This window comes from Numenius arquata, chromosome 7 (genome assembly GCF_964106895.1).
Source record: "Numenius arquata chromosome 7, bNumArq3.hap1.1, whole genome shotgun sequence".
Taxonomy (NCBI): Eukaryota; Metazoa; Chordata; class Aves; order Charadriiformes; family Scolopacidae; genus Numenius; species Numenius arquata.
Genome location: NC_133582.1, coordinates 26830415 through 26851960, shown reverse-complemented (window position 1 = coordinate 26851960; position 21546 = coordinate 26830415).

Below are 21546 nucleotides of genomic sequence, written 5' to 3'. Positions count from 1 at the left end.
GTAAATAGCAAGCTTCTAATAATACTATAAAGCTATCAAATGTAATAACTAATGGAGTCAGGCAAGTGTTCAGGGAGGGGAGCCTCGCTGATGACAAGCTTGATGACAATGACCATAAGGTCCTGGTTTAGAAAGACCTTTTAAGAACAAGTTTAAGTTCCTTTCACTCTAGTTAAGTCAGGTATGTGGGTCCAGTTTGGTTCAGGTGTAGCACTTTCATTCTTCTGCACAGCAATGCTTACTTCGCCGTGGGCCTGAGAGAGCGAGCAGCAAAAATCAGAGACGCAGAAGCAACCGGCAGCTCGCTTGCTTTGTCATTGCAGTTTGAATATTTATGACAGTGCTTCACAGCACGCTAGTAAATGCATGATAACATATTATGTAATAGTAATAAAATTTCAGAAGTAGGAGACTTCACTACTGCCCTTTGCTAGTAAATCTTTGCTAACATCCGTAGCGAAGCCGTGCCTTTTTTTTCCCATGTGAAATGGGAATTAGCTGTTAACTCGCATTTGGAATCGCATGTTTTTTTAAAATCGCTCTCCATCTCTTGTTCAGGTCGGATTCCTGTAGAAGTTGATGGCTCTGAATTTGGGAGTGAGCAGCAGATCTTTGGTGTGTGCAGGGGAACGGATGGGGAGCAGCTCCCGTGGTGAGCAAGCCTGGGAGGAGAGGATTTGGACTGTGAGTCTTTTGGGTTAATTAATAATTCAAAGTAGGTTTGTGGGTTTTTTTAAAGCGTTGTAGAGTATTGTTTACCATTTGTACTGTACTGCTCCAGATTCTTGGGAAATTATGTGCAAAGTCAGTTGTGCCTAGACTGAGGATGTCTGAGTTAGACTGAAGTTTGGGTTGGGTGGCATAGATTCTGGGGGAATTTACTGCGAAATGCTAATAATGAAAACAAAAAGCTAATGTAGAGTTGACTTTGAGACAAGTAAGAAGGTAGCCCATCAAAGGAGGAGCCCATGTAGGAAACCTTATGTGTCTGGCAGCTGCCAGGGCCCCTGTTGTCATGATTTGGATGACATGCCACGGCAGGATGGGGTAGAGCCCTCCCCTGAGTTGGGCAGTCAGTGGTGATCTGTGCTGCCTACAGCTAATGCTGGCCAGGAGAGGTCCACAGCTTGGTCAGCAGAGCCTTCCAGTACCTAAAAGGGGGCCTACAGGAGAGATGGGGAGAGACTCTTTATCAGGGAGTGTAGTAATAGGATGAGGGTAATGGTTTAAACTGAAAGAGGGAAAATTTAGATTAGATAGTAGGAAGAAATTCCTTACTGTGAGGGTGGTGAGGTACGGGAACAGGTTGCCCAGGGAAGTTGTGGATGCCCCATCCCTGGAAGTGTTCAAGGTCAGGCTGGATGGGGCTTTGAGCAACTTGGTCTAGTGGGAGGTGTCCCTGCAGCAGGGGGTTTGGAACTCGATGATCTTTAAGGTCCCTTCCAACCCAAACCATTCTATGATTCTGTGCTGGTTTTCCAATTGTACAGTCCCAGATTTCAGTCCAAGGATTAACCAGGTTCCTTGAGCTATTTTAGCATGAATAGTCAAATTGAATTAAATTGGACTTCCGCACTTAAACAGAGATGTGTACATTAGTGCCTCAATGAATCAGGGAGAGATTCATCCTGCTCTTGAAGACAGACATTGGGAACCTGTGGTTAGTTATATTACAAAATTGTAGAAAAAAAAATTAAAGAAAAAGTAAGTTCAAGATGATTTGTACTTGGCATAAGAGCGCTATTATCTGTCATGATGGCTTTCCTAGCAGTACTGTATGTGCTGGGGTTCTGTGCCAATAAAACCCAGCCTCGGAAGCACATCGTATGAATGGGTGAGAAAACAAGCCACTAGCACGAACGATAAGCCAGAGTGTAGCAGGCTCTAAGGGCGGGTGGGATGCAGGGTGAAGTGCGGGGGTTGGGGGCTGTGCAGGACTTAGGTAAATGCTTTGTGCAGTCACGGAGAGATTAAATGTACAGGAGGTACCGGATGATTTATCTGATGTACATACACGCGTGTTTACAAGAAACAGTTGCTCGATGATCAAGACTGTTATCTTAGTCTTTACCAAAGACGTTGTAAGGATGCCAAGTGGGAAAGTGAGACCTGCCAAAACCAAGAAGTAACAGTAGAAGTTGCTGACTTTTAATTTTGAGCCTTTGTATATACAGGCAGCTCTAATTATGTATGCTGTTTCATACACAAAATTGAGCATGGCGCAGCAGTTATTTCTTCATTTATTCTCTCGGTACCCACTGGTGAAAACTCCCAGCACTGTGACTGAGTGAGGCAGGAGTCCCCAGAGCAGCGCAGGTCTTGTGGGACGAGATACGCAGCCAGCTGGGCTCATGGGTCCATTGTCTCCCACAGTTCAATCCTTCCCTGATTTCATGTGTCTGGAGGCTGTGCTGGAAGATCTTGTGAGGCTTTAGTTGTTTGGTACAGCTGGAAAAGCAGAAGCTGTAGTGGGGCTTGTCCCTTTGGCTGGGGATGGGGGCAGGATGCCTCGTGTTACCTGCTTTTATGACCCCCAGTCCTCTGCCTGGTAAAGGTTTGGTTTTGGTGCAATAATTCTGCAAACACTTTTCTTGAATTTCAGACCTCAGGAGGCCCCCGGACTCTTGCCTTTTGCAGTAGTGTGGAATCGGGGCCTGGAAATCTCCTTGTGCACTTGAGAAAGGTGGTGGGGTGGAGGTGCCTTGCTTTTGAGTTTGATCCATGAGATGAGTGTTGTTGCAAGATGTGACTGGGTTTCAGCCTGTTCTTATATTGTATCTGGCAGTTCCAAAATTCCCCGAACTTTGCCCTTTCACTCTCACATTTCTCTTTTCTAAGAAAGCATTGACTGCTTCTGAATTTTGATGCTTTATATAGGCTCCTTTTCCTCCTCCTCTCACCACTTGCTGCCTCTTCTCCTCCGCCCCAGTTACTAAAATCTCCTCTCCCCAATGCGTCATCTTTGTCAGCCATGCTCTCATCGCCTGCGGGCTGAAAGCAGAGCAGAGCACAGCACACTCGAGGAAGAAGAAACAACCCCGAGCACCCCTTAAGTTTTCAAATGACTGGAAGTTGTTTGTCGACCCAAGGCGGCGCATAGGAGTCTCTTCTGCTTTTTACTCCCTCCATCCTTTAATCTGGCAGGGCTCGGCTCCTGAGGTCTGCAGGGGCTCCGCTCTCAAACGAGAGTGGCTTTGCATTTCCAGATAAAAGGGACGGCTGAGTACCCCAGGGTGGAAATACCAACTGCAAAATTCCTGCAGTCAGGGTGGTAGGTGCCTTCAGGAATATGGGAAGCCATTTGGTAGGGAGAAAAGAAATAGGAGAGCAAGGAATTTTGGAAAAATAGGTAAAACAGAGAGAGGAAAAATGCATGATGGCGAAGCTCAGCTGAACCAGCTGGTGAGAAATAGTCATTTTTATTGCTGCAGTAATCGAGTCATGGCTTTCAGAGGCATTATGAATAGCTCTTACATGGAGAAAGTTTGCAGGTGGGGCATTGACTGATCCTGTCTCTCTCCCTGGACTTTCTCAAGGCATGGCCGGACAAAGCCCCAAGCAACCTGCCCTGGTCCTGCTGTGAATGGGGGGCACGGGGACCCTTCCAGCGGGGGTCAGTCTGTGACATTGGTCGGTGTTTGGAGAGAGGATGAAAACAAACAGAAATATTTGGGTCAATGCCAAATAGAAGTATTAGGAGTGACATGGCAAATTTGTTTTAATGTAATCTGGGCTTAATCATTGGTGTTGACTGTACTGAAGGCTTCCGGGTTCGACAAGGAGGTTGATCTAGATAAATGTATTTATTTTCTTGCTTTTCATTTCCCGTGAATGTACATACTGGTGTAGCTTAAAAGCGCATAGCAAGGAAGAAACAAAGGAGAAAGGACAAATTAAGTGACTGCTGCCACATTAATTATTCCATCACATTTCAACTCATATTTTTAAACCTACAAATTTGAATGGAAACGTTCAAAATTATCTTTGCAGTGACCATCTTTCCATCTAATTTAAAGTCATTCAACTTTACAAGAAGCAATTACGCTCCACACTAACAAATGAAAAGACATGGCAACATCAGAAAAACTGATTATTCAAGCAGTCTTTCTTACATAAAATAGCTAACTAATCTCCTGGCTTCAGTCCTTGAGTGCTCTTGCAAATACCCTCCTGAAAGATAACTTCATTCTTGGTATGCTGCCAGCCTGCTTCTCATCCCTGATTGCTCTCTGAGTTGTCGGAGCAATGGTTTGGGGGTTCAGAAATTATTTTCTCTGTTGTCTCTGTGGCTCTTCTTGCATTCACTGCTGGTTTTATCCTCCTGTGACCAAAGAAAGTGAGGGGACACAGGGAATGAGAGTTGTGTCCTGCTTAGAAAAATAAGGAGATCCATAGACTTGCTGTTCTTCTGCTTCTCTGACCATCGTCCTTGTGGCCAGCAAATCTGAGGTTCAGGAGGAATATAAATATTGATGGACATTGTTGGCAGAGGGGGCCATTTGCAGGTTGCTTGATGTATTGGCATGGAGATATTTGATGCATCCTGGTCCAAACACTGAGAAAGGAGGGGAGGGAAACTGCCAAAATATAGGAACTTTCTAAAAAAAACCCAACAAGTCAATTCTCAGTTTTTAAATTTTCATTTTAGGTTCTGCAAGTCACTAACTAGCACAGTGTTGCACTTGAAATCTTGTTGTAAGCAAAAGGAACCGCATCTTATTTGCAAAGTCAAGAATCTATTGTTACTGTAATTGAAATCTTAACCCTATAATGAAATGATTATTATTAGTCCAACTCCACTTATTACAGAAAAAGAAAAGGAAAATTAAAAATTGTGCTACAGAAGAAGCCTCAATGTTGCTAAACACACATTTCCTAACATCTGTGCCTTTCTCTGCTCACCCTTCCACTGCCCCCTGGGAAAAAGTGGTGTGGCACAGGGGTAAGTTTTTGGTTTTCTTTTTTCTTCTTTCTTGGCTCCCCTGCAGGCATGTCTGGCTTTCTGTACTGTACGTCAAAGTCTGCCCGAAAATTGAAATGCAACCAGCAGAAGCAGAGGTTCAATTCAAATTCAGCCAGACTGACCAATTTTTGCAGGTGGAAATTGCTGCCTTGTAAGGGCTTTTATCCCCCTTTAGCCTTACCGACCCTTCTGTATATTCCAAATGCCTCTTCTCCAATAAAGCATTTGTGCTTCTAGTCCTGACTGCTCTTAATATTAAAAATAAATAAATGAAAAATACAGTGAGTCATCGGTTTCCCGTGCTGCCTCCAGGAGGAGCATGATGCTGATGGTGGTATTTATTCTTCCTTGCTGGAAGAAGCAGGAGGTGGAGGTTGGTGGTTTCTTCCACTGGACTCTAGGGTCCGCTTGGGATAATAAATATATTTGTTTTCCAGCATATTTTTAGATGGTCTTCCTTAAAGTCTGCATTCCCATGTTATATCCATGTTTACTCTATGCAGAGCATCTTAAACATATTGGGTACTTGTTCCTTATTCTCTTTGCTGCCCCAAAACCTGATTTTGCCAAGGTCTGCATTTCTTTGACCGTTGGAGGTATATATATGGGGGCTTATGCTGTGTTGCCTACGGGGGGTCCAGTACCATCCTGCGCCTCCTCTCTTATCTTACTGCATCCGCACCCTGCTGTGTGGCATCCTGTGCCCCTGCTTGGGAGTCCCCTGCTGTATCATACCATGCTGCTATTCCTGATTGTGCCGGCATCATCAATATTTCATTCTCCACAGAATACCTGCCTGTTACTACTCTCTGTACAAGCGTTATGGTTACGTACAAAGAGAAGTCACCTAGTCAATAGAAAAATTGCTGGTACAGCTAAACAAGCTGCAGCAAAGCCCCAGGCAGACGCAGCCAGAGCCTGACCCTCGTCAGAGTCGGTGCTTCAATGCTTACTGACTCATCGGATTATTTGTTGGTTTAGTTCCCCTTCTCTGTCTCATAACAGTTCTTGACTTTATATTTTCATCTTAATTATTGCAGAACATTAGGTTGATGTTTATAGGGAACTATTCATAAGGCTTTCAAGATTTCTTTCCTGATCCTAAAGTTAATTGAGAGCCTGTTGCTGTGCCCACAAAGTGAAGGTTGCTGTCCCTGCCCTGTGAGTTGGTTTGTGTTTCCCAGTATTGAATTTAATTTGCCATTTTAAAGTATTTTTGACTGAGAGGCAGTCACTTCTGATGTCAGAAACTTCAGTCTGTATGGCCACAGGCCATCGAGGTGATTGGCTAGTCAACATGGAAGTAATTGGGATTTTCCATCCTTATCGTCTGTGAAGAGCCAGAGGATCAGATCATGGCCATGCTGACACGTCTCTGCCGTGCTGCCTGCCGTTGGGCACAGGACTGTGACTCACTGGGGTTATGGTGATACCGTGAGCTCGCTTACCTCTCTGGTGTTGAACTTTCTTTGACATCCAGAACTGCCCTTACTCTGTCACTCCTGTATAATCTGCACCATATTGTTAGTCTTTTCCCTAAAACTTTGTGCAGTACCTACTTATCCATAGCCTGTTGTAGCAATAAGCTGCTTTCAACGTTCCTGATCACCATTTGGGTTTTGGATGATCTACGATTTGCCTAAAAATAGGCATCTATGTGACCTTTGTTTGCTTTACTATTTTTATATACCCTCCTTCAGTGGGATTTCCTAAGGCCTGCTTGTCTCTTTTTACAAATGTTACCAATTTCTGATCTTCTTTGAAATTACAAAATTTTATGGCAATCACTCATAGAGGAATCGTTACCCTGTGATATGCTTTTCAGTTTTCCCTCATTCCTGCTCTTAACACTTCCCCTAATTGTTTGAATTGACCCCAGTTTGCTTAGGCGACAGTACCCTTCCTCAGCAAGGCTTGATCTGCTCCAGGAGCCTACTTGAGTCCGCATTGCTTTGGATCTCTTCTTGTTCATTCATGTTTTGAGCATTTTGGAGGATTTTACCGAGGTGTTTCAGCTACAGACACAAAAAAACCAGCTCAAATCACACATCAATCCTAAATTCTGCCTGCAGGGTCCTCTCCCTCGTTAAACTGTTGATACCTGGGTGGACCACTGCTTCTGAGTCCCTCCACAGCATTTCCCAAATGCATCCGAAGGATTGCAGAACATTGTCCTAGATTAAGGTTTTGGTTTTCTGAGGCTAATCTGTTCAGGATATGTTTAAGCAAATGGAGTATTCATAATTCTAGGTAAAATTAAGGGAGTGGTTTCACATTGTGAATGCGAACATTTAAAACAGATGCAGCCTGCTGGGAAGCATCACATTAAATTGCATGACTTCTTAAAAGAAAAGAACATCCATTTTACTCAAGTCCACAATATGAAAGATTAGGAGTTAAGAGACGTTTTTCACCCACTTTGAAAGTAAATGTATTTTAAATTTAATTCTTTGGTGCAGCTGCTGCTTTTTCTCTTTGGAAAGCCTTTCTCATGCTTTCAGCAATGTAAAGATGTGGGCTGTGTGCTAATCCAGTTTAAGATGCCAAATTTCCTTTCCATTCATGAGAGGTTTTCCCATCACCACCTTCTAGATAAATGTAGGACTGTCTTTTATTTCAACACACCACCAGTTTGGGGAGATCTGTTGGAGATTCACCATCTTAGAATTACTTGTGCAGGGAAAAGTATGAATGTGAAGATTTCATGTTATTTTTGAATAGATGTATCAATGTAAAATGGTGTGGAATCAGGTTTCTTTTTTTTTTTTTTTTTCCTCCAGTATAAATATCTAGTAGTACCTACATTTTAAAAAATAAGCCAAAAGAAACTAGGACCTGTGAAAGAGGCTTATGGCACTGATAGTGGTGGTGATGGGGCAGCCAGGAGCTGTGGTGGGATGCTCCTCTTAGCTGCTGGTCACGGCTGGATATTTGTTGTAGTTACTGCTCCAGCTACTACTTATTTGGGGCTGGAAAATCATCCTGCAGAATGGGTTAATCTGAAGATGCTGGTAAGTTAGGTATGCCAAAATTCTGGGGAGTCTAGTGTTGCCTGAGCTTTGTTACCATCCATTGACCACAGGAGGAATTGCTGAGGGCACACAACGGCAACTGTCAGCACTGGGAGACTTTAGCTGGAACAGCCGCAGGATTTTGCTGTCTCATCACCCCTGTTGTCCTGATCTGATCTGCCCCATGGACTTTCCTCTCCCAAATCTTGCTCCTTTCCTTTGAGAAAAGTGCCTTTTTGAGGGAAAACCTGGGTAGAGACTCATCCTTTTCTATTCCTCTTCCTTCATAAGAGTATATTTTGTAGATTGAGCCTGCTGATCTTGAGCTCATTAATGCTGTCGTACCATTCTGGATACGTCAGCCCCGCCCAGGATACGCAATCTGAAGCCATTATTCTCTATTCTCTAGAAGCAATCTTCCTTTTTTTAATTATTATTATATGGCAAGCACTGCAGTCTGAGCACTTTTCCAACAGTAACTTGTATTTAGTGACTTGCTAAGGTTTATCCAAGTCACAGATTCCCAGCGGATGTTCTGAGCTTGTTTCTTATTTAAAAGCATCATCTAAATTCAAATCAGGAATTAACACAGTTCTGCAAATGACATTCACCCTTCTGCAGAAGGACCAGCGTTAATCCTATGCACTGCGGCAACAGCATTTCAAGCCTTGTTTGAGGGCTTTAGTGGGGCTTAAATGAGCCTTAGGCAAAGCATGGACCTCTGCAATAGTTAGGTAGGGCTAACACAGCCTGCTTTGGGCACCAAGCTTAAACATGTGTCAGAGGGGCTGTATAAGAATGTGGATTCCTTGTATAGCCAGGGGAGAAGACAAGGTGCTCCACAAAAAACCTTCCTCCTGGGTTGCTTGGTACTGGAGTTAGTAGCTGCAGACAAAATCTTCATATAATCCTGTTCCTAAAGCATTGCCCACTGCTGGAATCCCTGCCTTTGCTGGGAGAGGGGTCACGTTCCTGTTTCACAGCTCTAAGGGAACCGATGTGGCACTGGCGGAAACAGCGGGATCTTTAGGCTGGTACTTTCAACTCCTGTTGAAATTCAGGTCAGATTGATCTGGTTCCTCTAAGGCTTTCTGCAAATTCCCACCTTAATGTATTAAATGGATTTTTTGCCTCTTTACTGGCTGTCATCAGCAGTATGTGTTATTTGTGTTGCTAGAGTTCCCACAAACCCTGTTGCGCTGAGCGCAGCGAGCAAGTTGGGAGAGCATCCATCCATCTCTTCCGTGCCCCTGTAGGGTAGAGCGTGCCCTTGGCATAGAAATAGTGAAGTGGGGCTCGGAACAGAAGGGGAAGCGGATATACTTGCTTCTCTAACCTCCTGCAGCTTGGAAAATACAAACCCGAAGCAGATGTGTCATTAAATCATTTTGAGTCATTGCAAACATTGCAGGAGTTCAGTACAAGCATCCGTAGCTTTAAGCCACCTCTGCAAAGTGCTCTGTATCCCTGTCATAAAATTTGGATGAACTACACTGGGTAAACTGTTTTACTGTTACCTGATAGCCACCTACCTTTTACAGTTGAGATTTACTGGGGAAGGATAGAAATACATTTCAGTGCATTGTGAGAGCTCACCAGAAAACTGATGTGATTTCTTGGTCCTCATAGAGCTGCTGCCCAATATGGAAAAATTTCTCTCTTTAATTCAGAGACCAGGCGGAGGAAGCTGTCTAGTATCTGAGATTAAAGTATGTGATTATTTAATCACCGGTTAGTTAGTGATAATGAGCAAGTATTTTGCAAAATGAGCTCTTATAATGAATCTCTAAACACGAATCCTGGTGCTGTACTGCTGGAATCGAGTGCAAAGTGTAGCCCTGCCGTTCTCAAGAAAGTCTCACCAGATCAGTGTTCAGTCTTGGCCGGGCATTGGTGGCAAACCTGCTGGCCAAATTACCGAGCAACATGTGTACTGAGGTCAGGGGGAAGATGTAGCTCCAAGGGTTTCCTAACTCATAATTGTTATTTCTTGTGCTTCACTGGGCTTTTCCAGCATGGATATGTTCTCCTTTAATTGTTGGACTTCTGAGAACAGCTTGACAGAAGAGCAGCCAAACAGTCTTGTTTTTCTTTGTTAGCTATTTTTATTTTTACCTGGATCATTACTTATCAAAGAGCACTGCTATCGCTTGAAATAAACATGTTTAAACATTAATAAGTAGCATAAGAGATGCTCTTTTTGGTGCTGTGTCGGAAAACATCGGCTGATTCTTGGAGGAGAAAAAGGTGGTGCAAATGTTTTTACCTCAAGTGTTTCAATATCCCTGAATAATTACTTTGCAAGTGGGAAAGCAAAGAAGGGAAATAGCTGCAATCGACTGTCTGTAACGTCACCTCAATGAAAGCCCAACCGAGCCAACAAAGCACAAGCCGGTTCCCAGCAGCAAAGAGAGGTTTGCCAGTGTGCACCAGAAGCCTGGCAGCATCGAAAGCAGTGCCCTGGACCTCTCCCACGTGGTTAGCACTGCGTTAAGACAACTAAGAGGACATATTTACTGTAATTTCAACTACTTTGAAAGACTCAAACCAGAACATAAGGTTGCTACCCATATTTCCAAATTTCTTAGAAACTGACTATTGAAAGGAAGATTTATTCCATTTTTATATGGCTGAGCACGTTACAGTACCTATTGTGCTGCTCCCTATCCATGCGAGATGCTGGGTTCATCACGTAGCTTCAGAAAGTGAATCCAGAAGTGACTGTTGAATCATTTTTGTCCTTGCTCCGGCATTTTGTGAGCCATTCTGTTTCCACCCGCTCGCCTCAGCACAGGGCGCGTTAAACGTTTGCTGCTCTATTTGATAGCCTGTTCAAGAGTTTAATGATTCATAGTATAAAAATACTTTCCTTGTTGGCTTTTCCTTGCCTTCAGCTTCCAGCTGGTGATTCCTTTTATTCCTTATTGCAGAGATAACAAAGCCCTTTTTTTTTGCACTGTATTTTCCTTTGTGAGGGGGGTTTTACGCTATAATCAAGTTACCTCTTAGTCTTCTTTAGACGAGCTGAACAGATTGAACTCCCAAGGTTCTTCTTATAAGATGTTTTTCTCCCACCCAGTAATTTTTACGGCTGTCTCCCGTATCCTTTCCAGTTTTTCAACACCCTCTTGCCAAGATTGACCCCAAAACTGTTCCAGGATCCATCTCATCAACTGTGATGTATTGGGGATAAAATTGCTTCCGAGCTTGCGTGTGTTGCTTTTCCATTTTATATGGACGTGGCTTGAGTGGAATATCCCTTGGAACATGGGGAGGTTGTGCTCTGGTCTCCTGAATGTTTTTATGGAGTCGTTATGTTACCGGCTGCTGCAGCCAGTTCTGCAGGTACCTCTGCGGTTCTTGTGGTCCCCAATAGTTTTCTCTTTTCATTGCTTTTTCAGTGATTAAAAAACAGAAAAAAAGTTTGACATTGCAGAGCTGTTCCTGGAGAAAGATGAGTTACTAACTTAATAAACCTAGGTATTCCTAACGCTTTCTTATTTGCTGGTTTTCTGGTTTGGCAGCTAAGCTGAAGTTCAATTAAATGTCTCTAACCTTGCTGCAGGGAAAGCTGGGGAACCATTTGTTATTTTAAATCGCTTTACTTTTCAATTGTCAAATTCAATTAAGGGAGAGTTTATACTTTCATTGGAAAAGGGCAGCAGCTATAGAAAGCCCAACCCTGAGCCGTTCCAGGATCTGATGAGGGATTTTGTGCTTTCAGCGCAGTCATCTTCAGAGGTTTAGCAGTAACTGCAGATAGGTATTTGCTTATCTTAACATATGGGGAGTTACATGTGCATGTTTTCATGCTTCGCAGGCAAGCTGCAACCCCGGAGGACAGAGCTCAGCATCTTCCACCCGAGCAGTGCTGGAAACTGACTTTTAGCCACTTTGCAGAAACTGTAGTTGCCACAGCCTGCACCTTGCCCCAAAGCCATTGAAAGCAAAAGCGACGTTTCCAGGGAACCCAAACACGTACGTGGGGGCTTGGGGGTTGGTTTTGTTCATTTGTTTTAATTTCACTGCATCCCAGAAACAACACTTCTTTCCTTCAAAATCTCATTTGTGGTTATTTTCCTGTCTGTGGGAGGGGAAAAAAGGGCTTGTTGTGCATTCATATATCAAAGGATATCATACATAAATATTGTGGGGTGCTCAAGTCCCAGGGGTTCCATAAAAGTACGAGGTGGCGTTGTCATGGGCTTTGTTGTCATTGGTGCAAAACTAGGTAACAAATGTTGCTTGAATTCATCTGAAGCCGTTTCCTAACCATAGACTGGGGCATTTGTGTTGATCTGCTGCATGTCCTGTGCCTGGCTTCACAGAAGGAGACTTCTTGAGTAAAATACTGTTCTCAGGCTGTCAGGATTTTCTGCTATAATACATGGTTAGGTTTCTCTACAGCCCTTTGCAGTAAACTTTGAGCTTTTCAGTAGTCTCCGAGTAGATGCTCTTTCTTTTCTTGCTGTCTCATCCCCTCTCCCCCTCCAGCTAATGGTAAGAAGTATTTTTTAAGTACCATTTCACATAAATCTGGGAGGCTGAGTGACTTAGAAGCCAGCTGGGAGGATGAATGTGTCATCACTGGAGTAAAACATAGATTTGGGGAGTTTTCGTGTTGGTTTTTTTCCCTATGTTGCCATTTCTGGTGGGCCAGCAGATGGAACTGCCCACGAGGCAGTATTTATGCCTGCAAAACCAGCTGCTGCAAAATGCTGGGGTGAGGGTTTCGTGGACTCCTGTACTTCGGAGGAGCTTGTTGTTATAATAATAATGCCCCTCTGGCTTAGCAGTGTTCTCCAGATTGGTATTTGTTCTTGAAGTTGTGTATAATTCCCACTTAGTTAATTTCGGGCAAAGTAATGGTGTAAGGTACAGCTGCAAGTTTGTATTTGTTCCTCTGAAAAAGAAAAAAGGATCAGAGCAATTTGGGGGTGAAGTGTGATTTCTAAGATGCTATCTCACTATAAGACATCTGGTGGCATCCACTGGCATTCGAGGAATTAAAGGACATTCCCAGCTGGTGTGGATGTGATGCCATACTCTGGATTCCCCATAAAAGCACAACTGTGGTCATTAAAGTGAGCGGCAGTAGCCCTTTAGGCAACTGTCACTGGTCCTGAGAGGTCTTGGAAAGGCAACAGCCAAAAAACACAGGGATGAGAGCACCACAAGCTGAGAAACATCCGGGATAACTTTAAAATGCTTTGATATTTAGGATAGAGAAACGCAAAATAGCGGCACCAATGGGTACGCTGTGTGAGCAGAAAAATAAAAATAGGATAATAAAAATAATTATTTTTTGAAGCCAAGCAAGGTGGCAGCAGGCAGAGTGAGGCCAAAGGCAGGCGTTTGCGAGCAGCCTGCTCCGCAGACATCGCAGCTACCGGGAGCTTCTGAGCCAGTGGCCAAGCGGGTGGTGGTTGCTGCACAGTGATTCTGTAAATCCTGTGCGTGCTGGGAAACCCTTTGGAAATGAATATTTAATACAGAAATAAAATGATTATATGTACGTGTAAATGCTGTATTTATCTCCCTGCTGCTCTATAAATGGCTGATAGCTATCAGCCCAGGAGGGCTATAATAATTATGGCTTCACTGACTTGGCTAATAAAAAATCAATTCCACTGAGATGATCCTATGCTTGCCTTAGTGGGATGTGCTGGAAGCATTATTCCTGTTTTAAGTGTGCACCTGCAAGGAAAAAGGACTTGCTTGGAGTCCAGCCTTTCCCAAAAGCAGAAACTTCTGAAAGTAGTGGTTTTGCCGAAACCCTCTCTTCCTTGGCAGCCTGCAAACACACAGCGCTCGTGAGGAGCAGCCACTTTCCCTGGCACCTACCAGGCATTTTCCCAGCTGAACATCTTTGGCTTGGTTTTGGTTTCAGGTTTGTTTTGTTTGATTTGTTTTTGTTTTTTTTTTCCCAGAAGAAAACTCCAAATCAGAAACTTTTTGCAGAATTTGCATTGTTTCTGTCAATATTTTACAAGAAAGATTTTCTGTTTCTGTTGCGAGGGAGATGGGTAGAAACCAAGACTTATGAGTGAGCCGGAGCACAACATTACCTGTGGGTGTATAGGCCCATCCCATGTGGGATGTCTGTCCCATGTGGGAGCTGATACTGGGGCTGGTAATGACTGAGGTCTTCAGTAAATGCTTTTATATCAACTTTCTCTACTACACGGAGTTGTGTTGTCTTGTTTCCTAAGGGCAATATATAATTTGTTCACTAATAGACTATCCTATTTAGACAAATTAGACCTTTTTAACACCATTCTTATTAATTAGTTTTGACTGCACTGCTTTAATTACAGCAGGGTTAGGGACATCGTAATTGTAGAGAATTGTTCCCTAATTTGGGGAAAACAGGCAACACTTGGCACCCAGCTTCCTATATGAATTTGTTATCTCTTTATTTAAACGTGGTACTTAAAACATTAACATAATCTTGGGGTGGCTGCAATTATGTGAATAACCGGGTGGGAAGGAGTCATAACACAATATAAAAATAGCACCAGGGAGTGTAAACTTGTTTTTATAGACAAAACAAAAGCAGAAGAGGAGGTGGAGATGGGATGCCAATGCTGCTGCATCCCAGGGCTGCTGTGGATGGTTACTGTGGCTTGTATCAAATACAGGCAGGGACCAGGCGCTGACATCATCAAGCATAGTGCAGTGGTCCCTGTCCTCCCAGTGGAAATTTGGGGTTTATTGCCTTTTAAAGTGGCAGGGAAATCATTGAAGGCTTTGAGCAAGACCTGCCAAGGTTCATCAGGCACTGCCTCTGGGATGCATCTTCCAAGCTGTCATTCTGGTCCTCAGCAGGAGCAGCCTTCCTGCCCAGCACGATCTTCTGTTTACCTTCATTTAATTTTGCTGCTGTCGTTTCCTTCCCTCCATGCTGTGAGGAAGAAGAGAGTGGAGACCCTCCTCTCAGTCCCCTGCTGAAGCTGAGAAGACCCAGACCTTGTTGGAGAGATAATGAGCCCTCCCAGTACACCTGATACTGAGCCTGGTGGAAGGGACTCTGCTGCCCATGTGCATGTGGACTGGGGTAAACAATGCACATCAGTATGTTGGTTTCCCAGACCTTGTCTGTATTATGCTACGTTTTGAAATCTCTCTGGTCCTCCTAAATCAATACCTCTACAGTGCTGCAAGGATGCATGATGCAGGCAGGGCAACAGAGCACCTTTTTCTTTACTGCAGAAATCTGGGATCTCAGCATCTCCAAATGTTGAGGGTGTTTTTGAGCCCTCACTCAATCCATAGGACCTTCTTGGCTACAGAGTCACTTTAAAAAAATTTTAAAAGACTTTTTCCACCATTGGCTGGGCTTTAAACTTGCTTGATTTGGAGCAGGTGAGTTCATATCTCCACCAGCCCAGGCCAACACCTTACCTGACAGCTTACGTTGTGCAATATTTGTGTTCCCATGAAAGCTGTCTGCAGGACACATAATACAAAGGTTTTATTTGTTGCTGCGCAAACAGAGGTGGTGATCCCCTTACCGCCTTGCGCGTGTCTTGAAACCATCTTAATATACCGTATCATGGTGCTTTAGAAAGTCAAATCTCTTTTTAGCCTGACTTCCTAAGGAGGCTTATGCGATCATGCTCTGTTTATATCTTCATCCCTCCCTTTGAGAACTTCTGAACCTGTGGGCCCAGATCAGCCAAATTTATCAGCTAAAGGTAATGATGGTAGTTGGTGTTTTTGGAGCTAGGCAAAGCCGTGACACTGAAGAAAAGTGCTTCTCTGCCAGCTCACGGCCAATCTGATGTGAAGTCCATGGGAGAGGCTTACGGACACCCAACCAAACACCAGCCATGAGAACTGCTGTTTTTGCAGAGCCCTGTCAGGGCCAGCCCCACTGCGAGTCCTGCTGCAGAGCTGCCTTGGCAGTGTTGGAGCTCTCAGGACTCCCCGATTCCTGCTTTTGTGGACCTCGGCCACGCGAGAGGCCTTTTGGCTGGAAATAGCACGCTGTGAGTAGTGGAGGAGACATTGTGACAGCAAACAGGCTTTCTGCAATGTTATAAAAATTGGCAGCATTTGGAAGAAACAGAGCAAAACTTGCCTTCTGATTTTTGCATTGGAAGCATATAGGGAGATTGTGAGGGTCACAGCAATGTGGGGTTTTGTTTTTTTTTTTTTCAAAGCTCTGTGTCTTGGAACGAAGTGATGGAGAATCTCAAATTTCTGGTTTTCACAATAACTTTTCCACTCTTCCAACACCAGAGGGAATGTTGAATGAAGCCGAGTCCACAGGTTGAGGCACAAGAAACGTGATTAAAGCTGCCTCTAGTCATGCATGGGTGTGTATACATACATGTCTATGCATTCATGTGCATCTGTGTGTATGTGTGTATGTATACATGGGCATGTGCTGGACAATACTGTGTATTTCAAGCCATTTCAAGCAGAGGGAGATTAATTATTTTTATTCTTGAGCTTGAGAATACAGTGACAGGGGAAAAAATCTCCTGTGAAGTCTCATCCTGGGGGGCAGGCCGGTAAGTTTTGAGTACCCTGACAACTGAACTAGACCTTATTGAGATCCTAAACCCGTGAGCTCATTCAGAAAGCTTTGCACCTTTTTCCTGCAGACGTATGAATGATTCCCTGCAGTCTCACCTGACCTGAGTAAAACAAAAACACACCCACTGGGTTGTATCTCACAAGCAAAAATCTTGAGTTAACTCAAGTCTCTTCACCAACAACCTCAATAAATTAAATTCTACTTGGGGAGCAAAAGATAATCAGAGGAAGAGGCTCAATATCCCCCTGCTGTGCATCTGTCAGTCAGCCACCTACGGAGAGAGCGGAAAGCAGCTCTGCGGCTGTGACCCTGTGGGGAGGGACGGGGGACCAGATGGGCGAGGGATTACACCCGCAATGGCGAGAGAGGAATTGGGAACGGCTCCACCGCTGCTGGCTCTCATGTGGGTCCGGGGAGGTATGTCCCTGCTTCGATTTGCTCTCGGGGCCACATCCAGCCCTCTGCCCCCAGGTTTGAGGCATGCACAGATATTTAGAGGAGGCAGTTGTGCTGCAGGCTGCTGAGGATGCTAAATCTATTTTTACTCAAAAAATGATTGCGTTTGAGACTGGAAGGTGGAATTGAAAATGGTTATCCACTAATCACAAATAGCTTTTTTTTTTTCTTTTTCCTTAAGTTTTATTCTTAAATTTATACCTGTGTCTTTCAGCTTCGATGGGAGTAAGCTCTGTTTCTGTTTCACATCAGTGTTTGATGTGACAAAGATTGTCTGATGTCAGTATGTAATTGTAAAGGTAGTACAGAAAAGAATGCCAATTAACCTTTAATAAGTGGGGCTAAGACTTTATGTTCCTAATTTCTCAGACATGGCTCTGAACCCACTGTAAACACAATATTTTCTGGCAATTTGAGTCACTGCTTTTCTTGGGAAGAATTAAAATATCCTAAAAGAAAAGGCATATAATGTCAGCAAAAAGGCAGCAAGCAGGGCTTGAATGGGCTTCAGGGCAGTGAAGCTGGTGAGGGGTCTGGAGAATAAGTCATATGAGGAGAGGCTGAGGGAGCTGGAGAAAAGGAGGTTGAGGGGAGACCTTATTGCTCTCTACAACTACCTGAAAGGAGGCTGCAGAGAGGTGGGGGTCAGTCTTTTCTCCCAAGTCACACGCGATAGGACAAGAGGAGGTGGCTTCAAGCTGCACCAGGGGCGGGCGGTTCAGATTGGATATTAGGAAAAATTTTTACACTGAAAGGATTATTAAGCATTGGAATGGACTTCCCAGGGAAGTGGTTAAGGCACCATCCCTGGAGGTATTTAGAAGACAGGTAGAAATAATGCTTAGAGACATGGTTTTTATCAGAGTTCAGTTGATGGTTGGACTAGATGATCTTAAAGGTCCCTTCCAATCTAAACAATTCTATGATTCTAAAACTCTCAAGTGCCTCAGTTCTTTTTAATCTCCTCCGTTACTCCATTATTTTTAGCCTCTTATATCTTTTGGGATCTTTGAGCTAAGTGTCGAGGTTCCTTCCATGTGCTTCTCTGACACTTTTTGACCTCTCTCTTTATGATTACCTCTCATTCCAGTAGTCATTAGGGATATGTTGCATGACTCGTCTGAATGTCATTTAGGAGGAAGACCGCAGAAAAGGTTCTCCAGCAAATTCTTTATCATTTCTTTTTTTTGCTGTTTATTATGTGCACATCATACTGTATCCTCGGCTTCCTAAGTATTTTCTTCCTTGCTGTATGAATTCTTATTTTCAGCCTTTACTCTTCAATCTTCATGAAACTAATTAAAAAATAAAATTTTCCAAAGTTAGATGTTTTTCTGCTTGGGAAATATTTGAAGCTTGAATTTCTGCTTCCTTGATTTTCCTGCTGTTTTTTTCCTCATAGCCTTTTGCTTGGATGGACGTGGGTCTTCAAGTACTCTGGTTTCCTATTGGCATGTATGCCAGACTTCAGTACTTTAATCATTGTATTATTGACTCTGGGACCTTTTCGACTGGCTTTCTTATTCTTGTCATGTGGTTTATTATTTTTGGCCTATTAACTCTGATAGGTGGTTAAATTTAATTATATGAAGTAGAACTTGATTATTTAACCTTAATTAAACCACTCTGGGTCTCCATTCTTCAAACCTATTGAAAAAGAATTACAATATTCCCTTTCTGGTATAACCTACATTAGGAGTATTGGCTAAACTTTTAAAAACCGAGTAAGAGAGGTAGATCTCATTGGTTTCTTGAGGTGAATGTTGTTAAGGCCTGATGTCCAAGTTAATGGTGGAGATGTGCCCCATTTTAGCCACTGTGCAGTGCTTTGCCATAATAAAAGCTTGTAAATAGGATTTCTTTACTTCTTTTTTTTTTCTTTCCCTTTTTTTTTTTTAAGAATAGCCTTCCCGTTTATGAATTCAGGAGTCTGCTTATGTCTCATTCAAATTGTCTCACACCAAGTGTGTGAGATCTTTTCCACAAGTGTGGTATAAATCACAAATTAGGTACTATGGGCTGTCTAAAACAATATTTTAAAATTACAGTCAATCTTATTTTAACTAGGGGCTTCAGAGCTGACTGTTAATAAATTTTGACTCGGACATATTTAAGTATAAAATATAATGTTATCCTGGATTTATTTTGAAAGAATTGTACAGTTATGATACTTAGATTTTTCATCGTTTTTTTATTTAATTTATGTACCTTCATATGTAGCGTATTGTAGACAGCTCTTATGAGGTACTTCAACTTTCTGCTATAATTTAATTACTTTAAGTGAATGATACATTTTTATTGGGTGGAATGTGAAGAAATTAATCTACCTTGATGAAATAATCTTGATGGAAGATTATGAGTAAAGCTACAGGCGTTGGGGCCTCTTGGCTCAGGAGGGCTGTGGTTTTGCTCTTAGCAGAAAAAAAGCCTTTGAAGGTCCGTCTGGTGGGGGCCCAGTTTTGCTCAATGCTTGCAAATCTGTGATTTTAAAAGAAAATTGCGGTGATGGGTGCCTGCACTAACTAGATGTGCCCCAAGTATTTCTGGTGGGCATAATGTATCCAAAGGAAACAAATCCAAAGATTAAGTAAAGCATTTTGTACTTGGACAGATATTACAGGGATCCTCCCCTGATTTGATTCAGCCTGATGATAAATCTGTTGGAACTCTCTGATTTCCCTCCTCGGTGAGATAACAAACGGCTGCGTCCCGTCCCAGGTGATCACGTGGGTTTTATGTTAGTGTTGGGGTGTCTGCTAGAGAGCTGTGCTCTGGCAGAGCAGTGCACTGTACATGTGCAGCACAGATACGCTGTTCCTAAAGTAGCACATCACTTCTAAGAAAACGTGAAAGCAATGTAAAATGCATGACCGGTTGGTTTGCCAGTCGAATAAGAAATGGTGTCTAGAGGCCATGAATTATGCGCTAAGTCATTTTTAATATTAATTTTATTGGTGCTTTTTAAAGTGACTCTAGCAGTGGCGTTTTGAAAATGTTCAAAATAGTCAGAACCTACGGCAAAGAGCAGCTCCAAAAAGACGATTACCTTCCTGAGGAAACCTATGGCAAATTAAGCCCCTTTTTGCCTCAGAGAAGAAAATCAGACCTTAGTCCTGTGAGCTTTGATAGTTGTGTCACTTTGAGCACAGGGACAGTCTCATTAACCCTTGTAAGACGAAAAAGCAGGAATAAAGTTGTACTTGTGTGTGGGTAGGATCAGGGCTTAACCCCTGATCAGGGGGTTCAGCCTCACACCTGATCGGTGCCTCCTACTTTGGGTTTTCCCAGGAAAACGCTCACATGAGAAGAGGTGGACTCAAAGGTCTGAGGTCAAACCCAGACTCCTGAAGTGATGTAGACAAATCATTTCACCATGTGGTCAAATGGGGTTTGTACCACTCGTTTTTCCTCTGCTCTGCCTTGTCTATGTAGGCAGCGAGCCCTCTGGGGTAGGGACTGCATCATACGTGCAACAGATGCAGCTCTCGCCCGGTAGCCGTACCTACAGTCTTTGTAATAATGGGGATGAGTTTGGCTCTTTGACATCAATTAAGCTAAGTTCAGACAAAGCCCTTCAGAAGAGTTAAATCAGTATAATTCCTTGGCGGAGCTGGGGCCTTGGTGCTACGACATCTGGTTTAGAAATGTGTTCTAAACAAATCCCCTGCGATGCAAGCACATAACCAAGTAAAAGGTATTCTGGGCCAGATTCTGCAGCTACTTGAGCTTCAGTGATGTGCAAAGCCTTGTGTCGACTCAAGATCTTTTCCCTGTCTGCGCAGGCGATGTTTTTACCAAGCGTTCTGAGTTTTTCCCTGTGTGTGGAAATACCATTGCTCGTTGAATGTATTGTTGCGGTTGAGGGACTGTGTGACTCTCTGAGGCGGGATGCCAAAGTGTAAGGCTCATGCTGTGGGGTACAGAAGGCTTCTGGTACCCAGCAGCAGTGGTGGGTGCTAGAGGATGGGTCTCGAATCTCGTGTTGGCCAATGGCATAGGGCCCGTTGTGTTGGATCCTGCCAGAAATATTTCTCTTTTCTGTTGGCTTTGGCAGCTGTGAAGCATGCTTCACAGTTCCTGGGTCTGGGATCCTGAGCTGCAAATTTGGGAAGGATGGACAGCTTTCTTGGCAGAGAAGGAAAGAAAAATCTGAGTTGTACTGCTGGCTGACCCATGTCCCAGCCTTGGTCTGTGTACACATCTATGTTTTGAGGAGACCCCGAGAGGCACCAATACTAGAACGTTTAGAGATGGTGGTGAGACTCCTTCTGAAAATCCTCTGTTAAATCCCTGCTTTGAATAAGACCTTGAAGAGATCTGGACCTGCTTCTCCCACCCCAGCTGAGCTGTGTAACTGCATAGCCTTTTGGCGTAGGAGCAGTGTTGTCACTTCTTCCTCCTCTGCAGCTGTTTCATAAGCAGTGCCTGCATTTCTGAGGAAGAAGATAGCTGAGTCTTGCGCTGAATTCAGCCCAACTCAGTAAGTAACTTCAGATCCTCCAAAACATTACTTTTGACAAATACACCGCGTCCATTTTTAAAAGAACACGTATTTCAGTTTTCATCTGACT